The sequence below is a fragment of the Topomyia yanbarensis genome, chromosome 2 (assembly GCF_030247195.1).
Source record: "Topomyia yanbarensis strain Yona2022 chromosome 2, ASM3024719v1, whole genome shotgun sequence".
Lineage (NCBI taxonomy): Eukaryota > Metazoa > Arthropoda > Insecta > Diptera > Culicidae > Topomyia > Topomyia yanbarensis.
The window spans coordinates 236,453,219-236,469,491 of record NC_080671.1 but is presented as its reverse complement, the minus strand read 5'-3'; positions in this window follow the sequence as shown (position 1 = coordinate 236,469,491).

Genomic DNA, 16,273 nt, shown 5'->3' with positions numbered 1-16,273 from the left:
TTCAGAGTGATTGCATAACCTTTCTATATGAGAAAGGCAAAAAGTTGTAAGTAGGGGTCTGCCCGCTACTCGGGTTCTTATTTGCCCGGCGTACCCTTCGTTTCAGGGCGGCCTAGGTGCTCCTACCGGAATTTCGGATTTTCGTATAATAACAAACAAAAGAGAAAAAACAAATAAATTCTAAATTTACCGACTTTTATTCTCCTCTCCTCTGTGCTGCACTCTGCTGGGGAAACTAAACAGCTACTTTCGGCGATGGCAGAAGGCGAAGGTGTATCCGACCGGCCGGGACTCCGACGGCCGTGTTCTCCCGCAGGTACCGTTGGCTGCTATCGCAGCGGTCCTTTACAATTAGCCAGGGAGGTGAGCAAGGCTCTTTTGTTGGAACCTCCCTAGCGACGGGGCGATTAATCGCCGGGTCCACTCACTCCCCGTGAATGGCCCAGGTAGATACCGCAGTAAACTACCTCAGGTGGATCCGTTGTCCTACCTGCTTCGCCCTCCTTTGCGATTAACTGTGGAGGAGAGCTATGCTCGTTCGGCAGATCCTCCACAGTGAGGGCGGCGTGGTGTCACTGGGTCCTTTGTAATTAGCCGGGGGAAGCGAGTGGCTCCTTTGCGATTAGCTTCCCGTTCCCGGCGACCCAACACCACACAATGCACTGTGCCCGAACCACGAGCCGGCACTTTTCGACGGTCTTAGCTTGCCGTCACACGCGCGCACTGAATCGTTTTTCTAGTGGCGGAAAACTGTCTCACTAAAACTTATTGCGGACGTCTGTTATTCACCGTGGTTCGTCACATTCTAAAAAACTCGATGGCCGCCTTCCTCACTCGACCCAAAACAGACACCAAAACCAGCACCAAAAAAACAGTACCGCCGCATAACTGTCATCGCTATGTGCAGCATATCCAGCACACTTATTGCAGCAAGAGGAGAGCGGTGGCCTACCTAAACCCTATGCTATTTATTTACAAATACACAACAAAAAATACTACACCTATGTGGACTAATAACAACGTTCATGAACTATTATTTAAACGAAATTTACATCAAAAACATGAACGCGCATAATGAGCAGCGGTGAGTTATGCTGCAATAACAATACACTCTACGGAGAGAGTACGCACAAATAGGTATATTTCCACCCAGTGCTAAATTGTTACCATGACGGGTTACAATCTCGCCCACACCGGGTGGAAAAAAATTGGCAACATAAATTTTTTTTCCAAAAACCCCTCTTCATGGGGAACACTCGCACCTACGGGTGCACAAAATTATATATAATTTCCCCTTGTTTGGGGCACCAGAACATTAAAAAAAAAATCACCAATCCCTTCTTCGGCAGGGACCGTTAATTTTGCGCCACTAGTTCCCAACCGGCAGGAATCCCGCGACACGAACGAACGGGTTAGAAACGCGAAAACAACACATCGTCCACGGCGATTTCGCAATACCGAACTTGTTTTGATTTTGGTTCATTCATCCTGTCGATGGATGACACCATTATCGATTTTGACATTTTCCCCGATGTTCGCATCAATGCTCTGCATCATGCAGGTGTAGCCCGATTTGGATCAGAGTGGTGTAAGTGGAAGAGCGAATGGGGTAAAACGGTACCGTGTCTTCGATTTCGGGTCGATAGATACAATTTTATTTCGCATAATATTGGGTTTGTGGTTAAACCTGGGATGGTTCGTTTGATTCCGGTGGGAATCATTTTGATCTGTTTAAATTATGCGAAAGACATTCTTTGGTCCCTCTCAAACGTTTCTTTTGCCATGTAGGAAGCGTTTTGAGGCGAAAAGGGACGAATATACAAACTTTTTGTCCGGAATGTCTGTGAGTGGGAGAAACGATGACGTGTTAAGCGGTATGGTATGTGTGAATGTATGAGTGCAGAATCGTATTGAAGGAATGTGTGAATGATCAGATAAAATTGTTTTGGGGTCAATTCGAAGTGCTTATCGGAATGTGAATGATCGAGTAGGCCACTGATTGAGGATGAATGAATGAGATAATTGTATGAATGTATTTGGATAGAAACCCCAACACAAGCGTATATTACTGGTACCGTTAGGACACGAAAGACATTTCTGGACAGTCGATGATAAAACGAACAATGTAATGCCGACAACCGTTCCCCTGCAAGTTGAAACATTGAAAATTGTCAATGCCACTTGCAGAATTTTGGGAATTTCGAGTTGTTACCGATCTTGTTTTCAGATTGGATTTAGGGTTCAACCCATAGCCGAGTAATGACGATGGCTGATAGCCTCTCGCTTCGCGTATGCTGTCAGTATTATCAGACCAAACACAGGCAAACTTTTCACCAATGAGGACCGCCGGTCGATTAGTTTTTTTTTGACATGAATTATTGATAAATTGCGGAAGAAATAATTAGGTGTAGTTAGTTTTTCTTTGTTTATTTATTTATTCATTTCGTTCATTATTATTGTATCGGTGTAAGGTGTTAGGTTAGAAAAAAATTGTTTCCAATTTTTTTTCCACCCGGTGTGGGCGAGATTGTAACCCGCCAGGGTAACAATTTTGCACTGGGTGGAAATATACCCTTTTTTTTGCGTATACACTCCGTAGAGTGTATTGTTTACGTAAAATTATGCTCACCGCTGTTCGGTACCGTTCACATTTAGTTGTAAATTTTTGTTCATTTTCGCGTTTGTGAACGGTTTTATTCGTACAGATAGGTTAGATAATTTTTGTTTTATGTTTGTGAATTAGTAACATAGGGCTTAGGTAGGCTACCGCTCTCCTCTTGCAAAAATTCGTGTGTACTGGTTATGCTGCTCATCGTTGACAGCTGTGCGACAAGGCGGTTGGCGGTTTGTGATAGTCGAGTGCGGAAGGCGGCCATCGTGTTAGAGTGGACAGAAAGTGACGGACCACGGCATCAAACAGACGTCCAGATAATTTTTGTCTTTTCGGGACAGTTCCCCGCCACTAGAAGGAAGGATTCAGTGCGCGCGTGTGACGGCGATATAAAACCGTCGAATAGTGCCGGCCCGTGGTTCGGGCACTAGTGAAGTGAGTGGTGTTGGTTCGCCGAAGTGGGACAGCTAACCGTAAAGGAGCATTCTCGCGTCCCCGGCTAAAACCCAAGGAACCGAACACCGACCGTTCTCGCTATAGAGGATAAGTCGAACGAGCCTAGCTCTCCTCTATAGCTAATAGCCAAGGAGAACGAAGCAGGGTGGACAAAGGTTCCCCCTGGGAAGTGCACTGCGGTGACTTCCGGGATAGCTTGCGGCGAGCAAGTTGATCCGGCGATAGTTCGCCAACGTCGCTAGGGAGGTTCCAACAAAGGAGCCAAGCTCACCTCCCTAGCTAACCGCAAAGGACCGCTGCCGGAGCAGCCAACGGAACCCGGACAAGTACGCGGCCGTTGTTGTCCCGGCCTGCCGGAAGGAAACCGCCCGCCTTCCCTTCACCAGCAGCATTGGGATTCCGCATCAGCAGCAGTGGAGAGTAGGAGAGAAATAAACACGGTAAATTTAATTCATTTGTTTGTTTACTTTTCTTGTTGTTACGAAAATCCGAAATTCTGTAGAGGCACCTAGTCCGCCCTGAAAAGAAGGGTTCGCCGGGCAAACCAGAACCCGAGTAGTGGGCAAAACCCTACTTACATTTGGCGCACAGCGCAAAACACACTGAAAAAAATATTTTCCTATTTTGGAAAATATTTTTTTCTTCCGGAGTGTGGGGTGCTTCTACTAAAATCGAGGATTTTCGTAGAACAGTGGTGAGGTTTCTTCCGCAATATTGTTCCGCGGTCGTAATATTTATTTATTCACATTTTTTGGTATATTTGATTTTTTGTATTTTCCTTTTTGTCCGAATTTGTGGATTGAGTTGTTTGTGTATGGTCTGCCGGACGAGTTGTTTGAAAGTTATCGTCATTCATTTGGTCGTGGTGGCTAATTGCCTTGAATTCTCAATTCGATTTGATACATTTTTGGTGCAATTTGATTTCCTGAAATTTTAAGGTAATCGTTAGTGGGCGAAAAATCAGAAATTTTACCGTACCAGTACTTACATGCTTTGTGTCTTGGTGATTTCTTCCAATATAGCGCGAGTTATGATGGCGTTGGAGAAATTCAACCAAGCGTGTGTGTTCATGCGCGTCGATCATTTGCATTTCGATGAGCTGGATTTTGAGTTGCTATCTCGAAGCATTTTTATCTCTCCTGATTCGGATCTTTCGGGTGTACAGCGGCAGCGGCGTCTTCGGGGAATTTTGTCGCATGAGCGGTCGTCTCGGAGGGAATTAGTTCGCAATTTCCGGGGTGACGTGGGTGAAGAAAAGGAGATCTGCCTTGGTAAATTACTAACAATCAAGGAAGATCTCCAGTACCGGTGCCCAAACAAGGAGATTTACCGAACACGGTTGCTTCATTTGGGTCCAGGTTATCCGAAATTATGCGGCAGGGGAGGTTAACCAGGAAATTTCGGGGTTGCTGGAGGAAGTTCTAGCAGTTTATGCCAGTCATTTCAGTGACGAACAGGCAGCACTTCCTCCCGACAACCAAGAAGGGGAGGATGGAGAAATTTTGGGAGATTTGCTGAGTACAGACGTACCTGCAATTCCACAGGGATCCAATCCTTCCGATAACGAAGGATCTCTTTCTAAACAGCTCGTAGGAGACGACCTGTTGCGTGTCTTGTGCGAGATGAGGGACGAGATTCGACAATTGCGACAGCAATCCGACGATAATAGAGCCCTAGCGTCTCAGGGGTCTGATGCTTTTTCAAAAGCTACTGAAACGCTAATGGGTGGGATTGCTTCACTGACAACCATTTCGTCAGTTTTAAGAAAGACGGTTCAAGAAGTTGTCTCACTTCGTGAATCCGTGAATGAACTTCGGGCACTAGTACATCAGAAGGAAAGTGCTTCCGAGAAGGATCTGCAGACCGATCTGGAAGATTTGCGTTTGATGGACGTACCCGATTCATTTGATGCACCAGAGATTCCTCGCCCAACACTGGCGCCCAGTCCCGATCAATTTGTGTTGAAGCGAGGATTCTCGGGTCAACAAAATCTATGTCCATCACTTCCTATCGAGAAACCGAAACAGAATACTGGATTCACAGCCCCGTACCAAACTCAGAACCAGCCTTACGTTCCTGAATTGACCGAACAGCTGGCGGGACCATCATATCCGAACTTTTCGATATCCACCCATGCGGGAAACGGATCGATGGTGGCCCCCAGGAATTACTCGCGAAACCCGCAACGCGTCGCTGATTGGAAGATTCGGAAGTATGCTGGAACTGATGAAGGAACTGGACTTAATGAGTTTTTGGACACCGTAGCAAATTACGCTGCGTGTGAACAAATGTGCGAAGAAGAACTTTTCAATTCTGCGATGCATCTGTTCACTGGCAATGCTTTGACCTGGTATCAGGCTATGCGTGCGCAAAACCGGTTGTTTAACTGGAACCATCTTGTTTGCGAGCTCAAGGTAAATTTCGTACATCCTGAACTTGATGCTACGCTCAAAATGAAGGCTCTCCAGCGCCGGCAAATGCGTAACGAATCTTTCCAGGAATACTTCCTGGAAATGGAAAAAAATATTTCGTGCTATGACGGTTCCAATGGCACCGAGCGAAAAACTCGACGTGCTCAAGCGGAACCTGAAAGCCGATTATAAACAAATGCTGATTCTCAGGCCAGTGAACACGCTTTCAGAATTGATGAGTCTTGGTAAATCGATCGACGCCTCCAAGACGCCGATTTATCAGAAAGTTTTCGGTTCTTCTCGAGAAGTTGCTGCTTATTCTGATAATCCACCACAAAACAAACAAAAACAAAATAATCAAAACCAAAAGGGAGGTGGACAAAATAACGGCAACGCAAAATCCAAAACGTTTTGGAACAAGAATGCCAAACCGGCAGGTCTTGATTCAAGCAAGCCTCCTGACAACCAGAAAAAGAAACAGCAAGGGAATCAGGACGGCAAGAATCTCGAAGGAAACAATCAAAAACCGATCGAACCACCGCAGAAACCTATAATGTGTCTGGAGTATTTGGTGGAAAAGCATCGTCCTCCCGTGCTCGGCGTCTGCTACAATTGTGGAGACAAAGGACATGAATTTGAGGAATGCCGGAAACCAAATCGGGTCTTCTGCATCGTGTGTGGTTTTAAAGGATTTGATGTTTCTCGTTGCCCTTACTGCCTAAAAAACGGGATCAGAACCAACTGAAGTCGCAGTTGGCAGTAAAGCAGCGCTCCAAAGAACAACTAACAATCCATCCCCAGATTTACGACAGTTTTCGACCGGCTCGTGATGAGGACTATGATAATTCGTTGTCTGTCGAAACCATCGTCCTTGACGACCCGTTCGATAACCGTCCATTTGCAATTGTCGCTGTGTACGGCAAATCCTTCAAAGCCTTGCTCGACAGTGGTAGTAACGCCACAATTATAACTAAAAAGCTATACCGAAAGTTTTCGAAAAGTCCATTGAAAAGGTTGGAACGACCATTCGAACTACGTTCTGCAAATGGTCAATCCTTACCAATCATTGGACAAGCGTATCTCCCGTATACTTTTCAAAATTTGACAAAGGTCCTATGCACTCTTGTAGTAGAGCATCTGACCGTCAACTCCATTCTAGGTATGGACTTTTGGCGCGCCTTTGGGATTTCTCCTGAGATACAAAACTGTGCTCTGTTGAACTCAGGTCAGGAATCAGAAGACGATGAAGAAGATGAAGTACCGCGTGAGTCGATACCCACTTCGGAACAGTTAGCGCGCGTAGAAGAAGTAAAGAAGTGTTTCCAGGCAGTAGAGCCCGGAAAGCTAAGCCCAACCTCATTCACAGAGCACAGGATTGTCATCAAAGATGAATTCCAAGGTGCGGCACCCGTTTGCCGATATCCTTATCACATGAGCCCAAAGAAACTGTCAAAGGTCTGGGAAGAGGTTGACCGATGGCGGTCTATGGGAATTATCGAGGAGTCTGATTCGGATTGGTCGCTTAATATTGTGGCGGTCACGAAGCCAGACGACTCAATTCGCCTTTGTCTAGACGCTAGGCCTCTCAATGAGCGTACTGTACGAGATGCATACCCTCTGCCCCACCCTGGGCGAATATTGGGCGGCTTACCCAAGGCGAAGTACCTGTCTACCATAGACTTGAAGGAGGCCTTTCTCCAGGTACCCCTGGCTAAGGATAGTCGCAAATATACCGCTTTCAGTGTTCCCGGCAGGGGTATGTTCCAATTTACCCGTCTACCATTTGGTCTCGTCAACAGCCCCGCTACTCTGGCGCGACTGATGGACCAGGTTCTAGGACGAGGTAAATGGGAACCTTACGTTTTCGTCTACCTAGATGACATCATCGTGGTAAGCGAAACGTTCGAGCATCACATACAGTTGCTCAAAGCAGTGGCCGATTGTCTAGCAAGAGCCAACCTAACCATCAATTTGGAAAAATCCCGTTTTGGAGTCCCCGAACTAAAGTTTCTTGGTTATTTGTTAAATCGGGACGGACTCAAGGTCAATCCTGACAAAGTTCAGCCGATTCTCGACTACGAGAGACCGGTTTCCGTGACGAAACTTCGTCGTTTCCTCGGTATGTGCGGTTATTACCGCCGCTTCATTGATCGGTTCAGTGAGGTCACTGCTCCCTTGAGCGATCTGCTCAAAACGAAAACCAAGAGCTTAGTTTGGAACTCCGAGGCAGAACTCGCGTTCCTTAAAATTAAGGAACTTCTAGTCACTCCTCCAGTTTTAGTCCCACCAGACTTCTCCAAAGAGTTTATCCTTCAGACAGACGCTAGTGACGTAGCCGTCGCTGCTGTTCTGGTGCAGGAGTATCCCGAGGGTGAGAAAGTAGTTGCTTACTTTTCGCACAAACTGACCACTCCCCAAAGGAACTATCATGCAACTGAGAAGGAAGGTCTGGCGGTGATAATGGCGGTTGAACACTTCCGAGGTTACTTGGAAGGTTATCATTTTCGACTGGTCACTGATTCGTCAGCGATTACATGGATATTGAAGACTAAATGGAAAACCAGTTCACGTTTGAGTCGTTGGAGTTTAGAATTGCAACTCTACGACATGTCTATTGAGCACCGGAAAGGCAAGGACAATGTCGTTCCAGATGCGTTATCCCGGGCCGTAGCAGCCGTTTCCGCTTTGTCCACCTCAGACTGGTACTGTTCCATGAAGTCCAAAGTTATCCAAAATCCTGACGACTATGCCGACTTCAAAGTGGAAAATGATCAACTTTTCAAGTATGTAAACTCGAAAGTTGTTCCGTGCGACTCGCGGTTCAGTTGGAAACTCGTCCCAGCACCCGAGTTCCGTCAAGATTTGATCCAACGTACCCACGAAAACTTGCTTCACGTGGGATACGATAAAACGATCCACGAAGTGCAGTTGCGATACTACTGGCCTCGTATGGGATCGGAAGTACGAAAGTTTATTCGAGAATGTGGGACGTGCAAGGAAATCAAAGCTCCTTTCGTCCCAGTCCAGCCCGAAATGGGTCAGTCGCGTGCGACTAATGCACCATGGCGAATGGTTTCTGTGGACTATATTGGTCCTCTTCCAAAAAGCAAACGTGGCAATCAACACTTGCTTGTCGTCCTCGACGTCTTCAGCAAGTACGTCATGTTAACCCCCGTTCGAAAAATCGCTAGTACATCACTCTGTACGATACTACGCGAACAGTGGTTCAATCGCCATGGTAGCCCGGAAATTCTGCTAAGCGACAATGCCTCCACTTTCACCTCGAAGGAGTTCAGTCAATTCATAAAAGAAACCAACGTCAAACATTGGCTGAATTCCCGCTATCATTCGCAGGCTAACCCAGTGGAGCGAACAAATCGCTCGATAAACACCGCAATCCGGGCATATGCTCGAACCGAGCAGCGCAACTGGGATGTCCACATCACCGATGTGGAGCGCATCCTAAATACTACCGTTCATTCCTCCACTGGGTTTAGTCCTCATTTCATTATACACGGGTGTGAAATGGCATCTGCCGATGACTTCAGCAGGATTTCCGGTGAGGGTGACCTAGAAACAAGACACCAACAGATAGACAAAATCCGGGAGATTGTGGTCAAAAGTTTGGCAAAGGCAAGCGAGGGCATTCGACATCAGTACAACTTGCGTCATCGAAAGTTCTTTAAACCTTTTGAAACGGGACAAATGGTGTACCGTCGAAACATGAAGTTGTCGAATGCACTCGAGTCTTACAATGCTAAACTTGGACCACAATACTTACCGGCAAAAATTGTCTCAAAAAAGGGTGTATCCTCCTACGAGCTGGAGGATTTAGCAGGTAAAAATCTCGGAGTTTGGCCAGCAAATCTCCTTAAACCAGCATAAAAAAAACTTTCCGTGCCGTTTGTGGACTGACGGTATGCTTTTATATGGATTACTCACTTGGGAGTTTTCCAAAAGCAACCGCCGGTTCCCGACGGCAACAACAACAACACGGACTTTGGTCCGAATAAAAAAACAATAAACATTTCTCCGTCTTCTCTATTTTTATTGTGGAAGACCAACTCTGCCGCGAGAAGGTTCTTCAACACCTTCTTGCAATTTTTCAGAGCCACACTCACGCAGTGTGGTAAACAAACACTCGCATGAAATATATGCTCCGGCCCCGGTGACGACTATGGTAGGGTGGAATACTCTACTAAAAAAACACTAATCTTATACCGTGCCGTTCTTCCGGGCACCGGACACATCTAAATACACTACCTGCCGTGTTCGGCAAACAAATACAAAAAAATTCTTTTGCGCCCCACTCGCGCAGTGAGGTAACCAAATTATTAACTAATTTGCTTTGTTCCGGCGGTCGAGACGGTTACGGTAAACAAAACTTTCTTACCAAACCAGTACCAGTGTTTGGAAGAAACAAAACGAACCTATCATACCGTCTTTTCACCGCCGGATGCATACACATCATTCTTCTGCCGTGTTCGGCAACATAAATTTTTTTTCCAAAAACCCCTCTTCATGGGGAACACTCGCACCTACGGGTGCACAAAATTATATATAATTTCCCCTTGTTTGGGGCACCAGAACATTAAAAAAAAAATCACCAATCCCTTCTTCGGCAAGGACCGTTAATTTCGCGCCACTAGTTCCCAACCGGCAGGAATCCCGCGACACGAACGAACGGGTTAGAAACGCGAAAACAACACATCGTCCACGGCGATTTCGCAATACCGAACTTGTTTTGATTTTGGTTCATTCATCCTGTCGATGGATGACACCATTATCGATTTTGACATTTTCCCCGATGTTCGCATCAATGCTCTGCATCATGCAGGTGTAGCCCGATTTGGATCAGAGTGGTGTAAGTGGAAGAGCGAATGGGGTAAAACGGTACCGTGTCTTCGATTTCGGGTCGATAGATACAATTTTATTTCGCATAATATTGGGTTTGTGGTTAAACCTGGGATGGTTCGTTTGATTCCGGTGGGAATCATTTTGATCTGTTTAAATTATGCGAAAGACATTCTTTGGTCCCTCTCAAACGTTTCTTTTGCCATGTAGGAAGCGTTTTGAGGCGAAAAGGGACGAATATACAAACTTTTTGTCCGGAATGTCTGTGAGTGGGAGAAACGATGACGTGTTAAGCGGTATGGTATGTGTGAATGTATGAGTGCAGAATCGTATTGAAGGAATGTGTGAATGATCAGATAAAATTGTTTTGGGGTCAATTCGAAGTGCTTATCGGAATGTGAATGATCGAGTAGGCCACTGATTGAGGATGAATGAATGAGATAATTGTATGAATGTATTTGGATAGAAACCCCAACACAAGCGTATATTACTGGTACCGTTAGGACACGAAAGACATTTCTGGACAGTCGATGATAAAACGAACAATGTAATGCCGACAACCGTTCCCCTGCAAGTTGAAACATTGAAAATTGTCAATGCCACTTGCAGAATTTTGGGAATTTCGAGTTGTTACCGATCCTGTTTTCAGATTGGATTTAGGGTTCAACCCATAGCCGAGTAATGACGATGGCTGATAGCCTCTCGCTTCGCGTATGCTGTCAGTATTATCAGACCAAACACAGGCAAACTTTTCACCAATGAGGACCGCCGGTCGATTAGTTTTTTTTTGACATGAATTATTGATAAATTGCGGAAGAAATAATTAGGTGTAGTTAGTTTTTCTTTGTTTATTTATTTATTCATTTCGTTCATTATTATTGTATCGGTGTAAGGTGTTAGGTTAGAAAAAAATTGTTTCCAATTTTTTTTCCACCCGGTGTGGGCGAGATTGTAACCCGCCAGGGTAACAATTTTGCACTGGGTGGAAATATACCCTTTTTTGCGTATACACTCCGTAGAGTGTATTGTTTACGTAAAATTATGCTCACCGCTGTTCGGTACCGTTCACATTTAGTTGTAAATTTTTGTTCATTTTCGCGTTTGTGAACGGTTTTATTCGTACAGATAGGTTAGATAATTTTTGTTTTATGTTTGTGAATTAGTAACATAGGGCTTAGGTAGGCTACCGCTCTCCTCTTGCAAAAATTCGTGTGTACTGGTTATGCTGCTCATCGTTGACAGCTGTGCGACAAGGCGGTTGGCGGTTTGTGATAGTCGAGTGCGGAAGGCGGCCATCGTGTTAGAGTGGACAGAAAGTGACGGACCACGGCATCAAACAGACGTCCAGATAATTTTTGTCTTTTCGGGACAGTTCCCCGCCACTAGAAGGAAGGATTCAGTGCGCGCGTGTGACGGCGATATAAAACCGTCGAATAGTGCCGGCCCGTGGTTCGGGCACTAGTGAAGTGAGTGGTGTTGGTTCGCCGAAGTGGGACAGCTAACCGTAAAGGAGCATTCTCGCGTCCCCGGCTAAAACCCAAGGAACCGAACACCGACCGTTCTCGCTATAGAGGATAAGTCGAACGAGCCTAGCTCTCCTCTATAGCTAATAGCCAAGGAGAACGAAGCAGGGTGGACAAAGGTTCCCCCTGGGAAGTGCACTGCGGTGACTTCCGGGATAGCTTGCGGCGAGCAAGTTGATCCGGCGATAGTTCGCCAACGTCGCTAGGGAGGTTCCAACAAAGGAGCCAAGCTCACCTCCCTAGCTAACCGCAAAGGACCGCTGCCGGAGCAGCCAACGGAACCCGGACAAGTACGCGGCCGTTGTTGTCCCGGCCTGCCGGAAGGAAACCGCCCGCCTTCCCTTCACCAGCAGCATTGGGATTCCGCATCAGCAGCAGTGGAGAGTAGGAGAGAAATAAACACGGTAAATTTAATTCATTTGTTTGTTTACTTTTCTTGTTGTTACGAAAATCCGAAATTCTGTAGAGGCACCTAGTCCGCCCTGAAAAGAAGGGTTCGCCGGGCAAACCAGAACCCGAGTAGTGGGCAAAACCCTACTTACAAAGTGAATCGTAGTCAAATTTTTTTTTCGAGTTTGCATCAAATCTCGACGTTTCATGCACCTTGAACACATTTAGCATCAAAAATAAAAATTCTATTTTTAATTTTTCCTATAGTTTATATGAGAAATTTCTGTGCGACCGCACTCTAAAACCCGTAATTCCGGAACCAGAATTCGGATCGATCCAAAATTCAATAGCAGCCGATGGGAAGGTTGCACCTTTCATTTGAGACTAAGTTTGGGCAAATCGGTCCAGCCATCTCTGAGAAAAATGAGTGACATTATTTGACACATACGCACATATACACACACATACACACACATACACACATACACACACATACATACATACACACACATACAGACTTTTTCCGATCTCGACGAACTGAGTCGAATGGGATATGACACTCGGCCCTCCGGGTCGGGATTAGGTTGACGTTTTTCAGAGTGATTGCATAACCTTTCTATATGAGAAAGGCAAAAAGTGAATCGTAGTCACAAATCCCCGACTATGTACGGGGAACGTGCCATTTGAGCCAATATATTCTGATTCATGCACCTTGAACACATTTAGCATCAAAAATAAAAATTCTATTTTTAATTTTTCCTATAGTTTATATGAGAAATTTCTGTGTGACCGCACTCTAAAACCCGTAATTCCGGAACCAGAATTCGGATCGATCCAAAATTCAATAGCAGCCGATGGGAAGGTTGCACCTTTCATTTGAGACTAAGTTTGGGCAAATCGGTCCAGCCATCTCTGAGAAAAATGAGTGACATTATTTGACACATACGCACATATACACACACATACACACACATACACACATACACACACATACATACATACACACACATACAGACTTTTTCCGATCTCGACGAACTGAGTCGAATGGGATATGACACTCGGCCCTCCGGGTCGGGATTAGGTTGACGTTTTTCAGAGTGATTGCATAACCTTTCTATATGAGAAAGGCAAAAAGTGAATCGTAGTCACAAATCCCCGACTATGTACGGGGAACGTGCCATTTGAGCCAATATATTCTGATTCATGCACCTTGAACACATTTAGCATCAAAAATAAAAATTCTATTTTTAATTTTTCCTATAGTTTATATGAGAAATTTCTGTGTGACCGCACTCTAAAACCCGTAATTCCGGAACCAGAATTCGGATCGATCCAAAATTCAATAGCAGCCGATGGGAAGGTTGCACCTTTCATTTGAGACTAAGTTTGGGCAAATCGGTCCAGCCATCTCTGAGAAAAATGAGTGACATTATTTGACACATACGCACATACATACATACACACACACACACACACACATGCACACACATACACACACATACATACATACACACACACACATACAGACTTTTTCCGATCTCGACGAACTGAGTCGAATGGGATATGACACTCGGCCCTCCGGGTCGGGATTAGGTTGACGTTTTTCAGAGTGATTGCATAACCTTTCTATATGAGAAAGGCAAAAAGTGAATCGTAGTCACAAATCCCCGACTATGTACGGGGAACGTGCCATTTGAGCCAATATATTCTGATTCATGCACCTTGAACACATTTAGCATCAAAAATAAAAATTCTATTTTTAATTTTTCCTATAGTTTATATGAGAAATTTCTGTGTGACCGCACTCTAAAACCCGTAATTCCGGAACCAGAATTCGGATCGATCCAAAATTCAATAGCAGCCGATGGGAAGGTTGCACCTTTCATTTGAGACTAAGTTTGGGCAAATCGGTCCAGCCATCTCTGAGAAAAATGAGTGACATTATTTGACACATACGCACATATACACACACATACACACACATACACACATACACACACATACATACATACACACACATACAGACTTTTTCCGATCTCGACGAACTGAGTCGAATGGGATATGACACTCGGCCCTCCGGGCCGGGATTAGGTTGACGTTTTTCAGAGTGATTGCATAACCTTTCTATATGAGAAAGGCAAAAAGTGAATCGTAGTCAAATTTTTTTTTCGAGTTTGCATCAAATCTCGACGTTTCATGCACCTTGAACACATTTAGCATCAAAAATAAAAATTCTATTTTTAATTTTTCCTATAGTTTATATGAGAAATTTCTGTGTGACCGCACTCTAAAACCCGTAATTCCGGAACCAGAATTCCGATCGATCCAAAATTCAATAGCAGCCGATGGGAAGGTTGCACCTTTCATTCGAGACTAAGTTTGGGCAAATCGGTCCAGCCATCTCTGAGAAAAATGAGTGACATTATTTGACACATACGCACATACATACATACACACACATACATACACACACATACACACACACATACACACATACATACATACACACACACATACAGACTTTTTCCGATCTCGACGAACTGAGTCGAATGGGATATGACACACGGCCTTTCGGGCCGGGATTAGGTTGACGTTTTTCAGAGTGATTGCATAACCTTTCTATATGAGAAAGGCAAAAAGTGAATCGTAGTCAAATTTTTTTTTCGAGTTTGCATCAAATCTCGACGTTTCATGCACCTTGAACACATTTAGAATCAAAAATAAAAATTCTATTTTTAATTTTTCCTATAGTTTATATGAGAAATTTCTGTGTGACCGCACTCTAAAACCCGTAATTCCGGAACCAGAATTCCGATCGATCCAAAATTCAATAGCAGCCGATGGGAAGGTTGCACCTTTCATTTGAGACTAAGTTTGGGCAAATCGGTCCAGCCATCTCTGAGAAAAATGAGTGACATTATTTGACACATACGCACATACATACACACACACACATACACACACATACACACACACATACACACACACATACACACACACATACACACACATACATACATACACACACACATACAGACTTTTTCCGATCTCGACGAACTGAGTCGAATGGGATATGACACTCGGCCCTCCGGGCCGGGATTAGGATGACGTTTTTCAGAGTGATTGCATAACCTTTCTATATGAGAAAGGCAAAAAGGTGCGAAATCGGCAAAGTCCCAAAAAGTCGATCTTTATAAAAAAAAAATTTCGAGATAACATAAAATCTCGACGTTTCATGCATTTTTAAGATGTTTGGCATCAAAAATACGAATTCGATTTCTGAAATTTCATGGGGTCCCCCCTTTGAAAAAAAAAATTGAGTTCCGGCTTATATGGGAATTTCATATGTGACCGGACGATTTAGTCTATATTTCCGGACCCATATAAGCGATCCGTACGAAATTTTATAGACATCTGTGGGGATATTATAGCTATCATTTGGGACTAAGTTTGTGAAAATCGGCCAAACCATTTCCGGGAAACTGATGTGAGTTCGTAAATTTTGAAAGGTGGCCGCTTTTCCCAGGCACTTCCGGAACCATCTATGGTGGTCAATGTAGTCAACGAAAGTTTGGTTGGCCGTCGGTGACCGAGAACAGCAAATTTAAGTTGTTTGAGAGACATTTTAGCGAAATTTTTACCTTTTTTGCTTTCATCGGAATATCGGTTTGAATCACAATTTGCTCTGTGATCGCACGCCCAGGCCTGTAACTCCGGAACCGGAAGTCGGATCGGGATGAAATTAAATAGGCATTTACGAGGACGCAATACCTTTCATTTGAGACCAAGTTTAGCCGAATCGGTCTAGCCATCTCCGAGAAACCGATGTGAATGTTATTCTGAATTTAGATACTTCCGCCGGGGCTTCCGGAACCGATGATGGTGGCCAATGTGACCAAAGAGACTTTGAATGGCTGTTAATGACCTAGTACTACAAATCGAAGCAGTTGTGGTCACATTTTGGAAAAATTTTCACCATTATACATTCATTGCAGAATTTCTTAAAATCGACATTTTCTGCGTGATCG